Here is a 6,375-nt window from a genome sequence, read left to right on the forward strand (position 1 = left end):
ATGTTCGGGATACAGAGGAGAATATAAATTATGTGGCACCTGGCCTCTCGGTACCCAGGAAATGGGAGAAGAGAGAGATCCATGTTTTGTTGTTTTACTTTCTGGAGAAGCAAACATCAAGAGGTGAGCTACTTATATCTTGATATATGATAAGATTCCTCTTCCATCTTTCCTTTTCTCGATTGAATTAGAAGTGTCCCTAGTAAATATGAACTATGGATTCCTGGTACAGGTCAATGGATGCTGCTCACAACTAACAAAAGAAAAAACATACTGCTTCCAGGCTTATTAACTCAAAAGCTCAATGAGGCATCCTTTCTTAAAAAGAAAATCTTAAGTACCAAAATGTTTTACCCTCCCTAGAAAAAAGGAGCTGTAATCTAATCCACCACCACTCCTCTCCTCCACCCAAATTTGTAGCTGAAGGAATGAAGTTCAGAGGGATATAAAAAAATCCTCAGTGTAGAGCCTTCTGGAGCTCTTCCCAATACACCACCCTGGTTATATTTTTTTAAACGTTGTTTACATTTGAAACTAGATTCATGCAGCTCGCTCATGTAGAATGAGAATGAAAAAAAAAAGAGTTAGGGTCTGGAAAGGAAGAGAAAAATTAAATTAAGAGTTCTGCTAAGATGTAGCCATCATGATCTAATGCACCACGGGCAGCCCAGCTTCAGGGAATACCAACTTTCAAGGGCTGGAGCTCCCAAAAACAGCCGGCACTCAGCTGGTCATGTTGCTAGCCTCATGTTGCCTCAGTGTCTCCCATAAACCCAACTGATGCTATTTAGGCTTTTCTTTTTTTTTTTAAACATGTAGCACAGGAAATTTTTCTTCAATGCATGTAAGAGTTGTTTGATTCCCCAAAGAAAAAGATCTGGCAAGTAAGTCAGTTAAGAGGAAAGCAGAAGCACCAAACACATGAGCACATTTTAACAAGGTCCAAGTGTAACTTTTATTGCCAATAGTAGACATGCACTGGAACTTGAAACGCAGCCCAAATGCTAAAAGCAGTTGTTTTTATCTGGGAGGAGAATGTTGTGGTTTCATTCTAAGATGAGTCACTTTGTTCTGATTTATCCAGTTAGTAAATGTATCTGATTTGTTTTCATTAGGGAGTTGAAAGTTTGTTTTTGTTTGTTTTGTTTTTATTTTTGTAACACTAAAGAAAACTATTAGGTCTGGTAAGAAAATGAGGAAACAAAATTTTATTGAAATGCTCAATGAAGATAAATCCAAGATGTCACCTGCCATGTACAATGAAGAGGGCTTGGAGTCTTGGCATTAAGAGGGAAACTTGGGAATTCAGAAGCCTAGTACTCTGCTGTCAGTATCTGACAGCATCTTTACAAGGCTATCCTGGGTTGCCAAATCAGAAAACTAAGCCTTTTGTGCGGTGTGATCTTCATTTTGTCCAATCTATTAAATGATTTCATGATTGGATATAAGTGACATTTATATATTTGCTAAAAAAACTTCAAGTTTTTCTAGGCCTACTCTGCAGAACTAATTAAACCAAATGATCAGTTAACTCATCAGTCTGATGAGAAATATTTACTGAGTGCTTACTACCTGTAGGCATTTTATGGGTCAGTTGATGCTATGACTTTGCTGGCAGGCAGACACTGTGACCAAAGAATTCAGCCACATTTATATTAAAGCTGTCAAATATTTCCTATGCCTTTCATACTGAACAAATTACAGCCATTACAATGGCATTTTTCCCCCATTAACTTATTTTTCTTCTTATTCTTTAACCTAAAGAAATAGTGCATGATATAGAATTTTAAATGTATATATTCGCAAGACCAAAACCGTCTACTTGAACAATTTTATCTAACAGATAATTTCATCATATATAGATGATCTTCTATTGATATATAATATACAGGTTTTATCGGGTAATAAATATTCACTAAAGTAGAAACAGTGCTGAGCCATCCATGAACTGGGTCAACATATTTGAAGACATAAAGTGATCAGGTGCCATTCAGAATTTTCATTTAAATCTGCTGTGTTGGAGGGACAGTAGATCTAAGCTAATTTCGAGACTGTAAACAATTTACTCAGATAGAAAAAAAAAGGGGGGCAAACAAAACTGCTCGAACCATTGCTGTCCATGGTTGTTTTTCAAGCCCCCCGGGATTGCCCATGCAAGGTAAACGGTATTTTGTCTTAAACTTAGTGGAGTGGATTGTCATTGTAGTGGCTTTTTGTCCATGAAGAATTTATCAGGCTCGCTCTCTGGCTTCCATCCCTTGGCAGGACAGAAAAGCCTGTTTCAATATCTCTGGCCATACCTAATATTTAGAAAGGTAAGCCTGTGTAGCAAACGTGAAAGAGCTCCTCTCTCTATACCCTGATGGCTTTACTCAACCATGTTTCCTCTTTCATCATTTGTTGGAAAAACCCTTTACTATCTCTTCTTAGTTCCTTGTCCTTTGTTAGCTACAAAGAGCAGATTTTCTTTTGCAAATCCTTAGTAATTAAATGAGCACTTCAGTGGCTGTAGCCTTCAATGGCTTGTTTCCTAGGTTTTTGCCTTTGACAGTCATATTTTGCAAAGGCCCCTGAGATGACTCGGCATCTTCCCCTACTTAACACTAAACCAATTGAAGCCCGTGCTCACTGCACGAAGGAGGAAAAGATTCATTAAGGGCACTTCATTAAGGAGCTGAAATGGGATGCTCTAAATGCGCCTGAACCAACTGCAGTCCAGAGGAGCTGTCTATTAGGAGAGCCACAAAGACAGTTTCGGAAACTGAACTCCAGCTCCAGTGCATCGGATTAGGGAGAGTGATGGGATTAGTGTTTAATGACTTGGGGCAGGAGACAAAGGGAATTTCGACAAAGAGGCTTAGATATGGAAGAATTAACACTCTCTATTCCAACCAGGCCTCTGATGACTTCCAGCATTCTTTTCCGACTCAAAAGCCAAGGGAAGAAGGAAAAAAAAAAAAGATGAGCAAAGCTTTAATACTTTCCTAACTTTTTTTTTTTATTACAACAACAATGCAGAGGAAATAAAAGAACCCTCTTCAGTCCCTTGCACTTGAAACCTCTTTTAAAAATAAGCATCTACAAATGTATGATTAGCGGCAAGGTGAGCTTGCCCAGGGCTTCTAGCATGTGCCAGAGTGTCTCTCCACTTCCCAACGCTAGAGCAAGTCCCAAACCAATGCGGACACAGAGGCAAAACAATCCATGGTAGCAGAGGCCCAGCTAAGTGGCTTTAAAAGTGCTTCCCTCTCCGTGGCTGTTTACGTTACAGGTGCAACCAAAGGGCCAGAGAGAAACTGCTTCATTGTAGAACCTCCTCCCGGCACCATCTGGTTCAGACTCAAATGATTCCAGTGTCTATGGCCTGAGAAGTGCTTCATGAAACGAGGTGATTATCCTGCCTACGTGAGGGGATAACTTTGGAAATGTGCTTGAAGGTTGAAAGTGCTCTTGAAAAAGAATCAAGTCAACTTGGAGCAGGGCAGGCGATGTTGGAGCTTATCTATAGCATTTCCCCTTGCTTGGACAAGAACACAGTATCATTATCTAAACACGAAGCCAAATTTAAGTGGCTGACCCTGGAGTGGAGTATTATTCCTCGGGCTGTTAAGTAAATAGACTCAGAGCACCAAATGCCTGGGAGCAGTAAGTGTGTGATTATGCCCCGCTGCTGCAAATGGCAAAATGCAGGTGCAAATGTTACTGTAGGCAAAAGTACAATCCAAATAGTGCCGTAAATGAGCTCGCACTGTAAACCAATTCAACATGTCCTTATTTTTAACCGAACTAAATCACTTGCAGAAAAGCTGGATATTCATTTCATGTATTAGCCTGTATGAAATGGTCCTGGAGCAGTTCTAGACACCAAGGTATTATTTAACCCGTGTGGTTTAGTGGGACAATGGCGGCCCCCTGCCATAATCCATTCAGGGCTGATACCGGGAGTCAGTGTGAAATTAAATACATTACAGGGAAAGAGCTTAATGCGTTTTATAGGCAGTTGTTCATCCACATCAAACTTTAGTTTTTAAAATCCGAACATTTGATCCCACGACAGGAACCGTGCTTCAAGTCAGAGATTGCCACGCTGTGCTGCTGGAAGGTGGAAAAGAGGCATAGCCCAGACTTCAGTTAAGGTACAAGTGGCTGAAAGGAACCATTTCCAATCATCTTAGCTCTACTGGGCCACTTGGATGCCAAAGGCCTACGTAGCATTTGATCAAGTTGCTACAGGGCTCAGACCTGCATTTATTGCCCCTTACTTCTCTGCTAACATTTTTGCTTGAAGGACGGATGTTTTTCCAGCATAGCTGAGCTCCCTTTTCTCATAGCCAATTGAAGTAGGGTATACTGGGCTTCCCTCACCTCACTCCCAGTCCCTCTTGACCCCAACACCGTCTAGAAGTCTGTTCTTTGTTAAACTGAAAATGTGTAGAAATTTTTATAGAGATCTTCAGCTATATAAATAGCTTTGAAAATTGTTGTAACTTTAAAAACAGGTCAAAAAGGAAATTGAACAGCTAGTGAGTTTCATACCATCCAGTCAGCTTTTTGAAGGTCTGCATTGGCCTTCCTATTAAATGGCTGCTTTTATTGTTGGGATTTCCACCATTTTCTTGACGCAGCTTTTAATAGAAAAGGGACTTGGGTGGAATTTTCTGATAGAATGTCAAATATATCACTTTTGGCTCCTGCCACCACATTCAGATGTCAAGAGCAGTTTTTGTCCTGGGAGTGTGACCTGCATGCCATTGCACTGCTTGCTGAGCATCTGATTCTCCGTGAATCTTGATGGCTTCCTCAGATGAGTGGTGACCCCCATGTGGTTCCCAGGCAAGTTCCTGAACTCTCCTGGCTCACAGGTAGATCCTGTGTCCTCACAGATGGTGGCTTTTTGTGTTTGGAGCCTTCCGACTAAACTCTGCTTCTTTGGGTACAAAAGTTTATCAAAAAGCTCTATGCTGGTATTTTTTTATAAAGGAAGACAAGGGTTTGTTTATGGCTTTTTAAAATGTGGTGAAACTTAGAAGTGATTTTTCTTTAGTATTGTATTGGAAGTCTAAGAACTTAAAAGCAGTGATTCTTAACCTTGGATGGGGGGGCAGGAGGAGCAATAAAATTATTGCTAGGGGTCCAGTAATCCACTTGTGTAAGCATTTTCTAGAACCTGAATAAATAATGTGTGTCACACATAGACTATTATTTTTATGATAATGTCTGTAGATGCTATTATGATTAACACATTCAAAGTTATTTGAAAAGGTTTACTGAGATTACAGTCATTTTTATCATTATACGTTTTCTCAAGCCATACCAAGAGTTCAACTCATATCACATAGGTGTCTGAAACTTTTTTGTGGAGGTTGGACGGTTTGATAGAGAATTCTATCAATGCCAGTAATAAAAACCCAACTCAAAGTAGCCAAAGCCAAAAGAAGAAGTACCAGCTCAGGTAGCTCAGAGACACGTGGAGCTCTGTTTGCCTTTGCTTGGCTTCATTCTTGGGCAGGCTTGTCCATGGGGTAATGCGAGGGTCATGGTCCTTGCTACATGATTACACAGTCCTAAACTATTGTGAACTCAAGAGAGACTTTATGCCAGCTTCCATATCAAGCTCCAAAACAGAATTCAGATTGCCCAGCCCTATTTCGTGGGTCTATCTCTGGACTAAACCACACGGGTTAAGGTGAAGAAGGCAATATGATTGGTCAGCCTGAATCACACGCTCAGTTCTGCAAGAGGAGGAGACGTGGAGTCCCTTGATTTATAGCCCTAGCACAGTCCCATAAAGAGAAGGAGGGGCCAATTTCCAAACAAAAAAGGAGGTGATGAAGAGACAAGCAATGCTGACTGACTGCAAGAAGGTTTCTCATATTTATACTTATATAAATATGAGAAAAGAAAAACAAGGCTTGGGAATCGCTATTCTAGAGTTATTATTTTTGACATTTTAACTAGGATCTTCCAACAAGTATTAGAAGTCAGCTAAGCACAAATGAGACCACTGGGAATACCCTGGGAGGCACTGTTTTTTGCAGCCAGTCCCAATGGTGGTTTGTGTACCTGCATGTGCTTCAGAGGGAGAAGAAGAATGAAGTGTTGGAAGGGCAGCTGCCAAAAGAAAAAGATCAAAATTTCCTTAAAATTCAAATCTCAATTCTTTCCTGTAAGTTTCAGGCAAAACAAAATAAACTCTGTCTCTTTCTCTTCCTTTCTCTTTCTCTCTCTCTCACACACACACACACACACACACACACCACCACCACCACCACCACCACCACCATCACCGCCACCAAATTGATACAAGCTATAAGGGTTAATTCCAAAAAGACAGAAAGTATTTATTTCTAAGTCTCTCTGCTTATCTTTAATTAT

The sequence above is a fragment of the Eumetopias jubatus genome, unplaced genomic scaffold (assembly GCF_037043125.1).
Source record: "Eumetopias jubatus isolate StellerSeaLion01/CBP00866 unplaced genomic scaffold, mEumJub1_p1.0 scaffold_9, whole genome shotgun sequence".
NCBI lineage: Eukaryota > Metazoa > Chordata > Mammalia > Carnivora > Otariidae > Eumetopias > Eumetopias jubatus.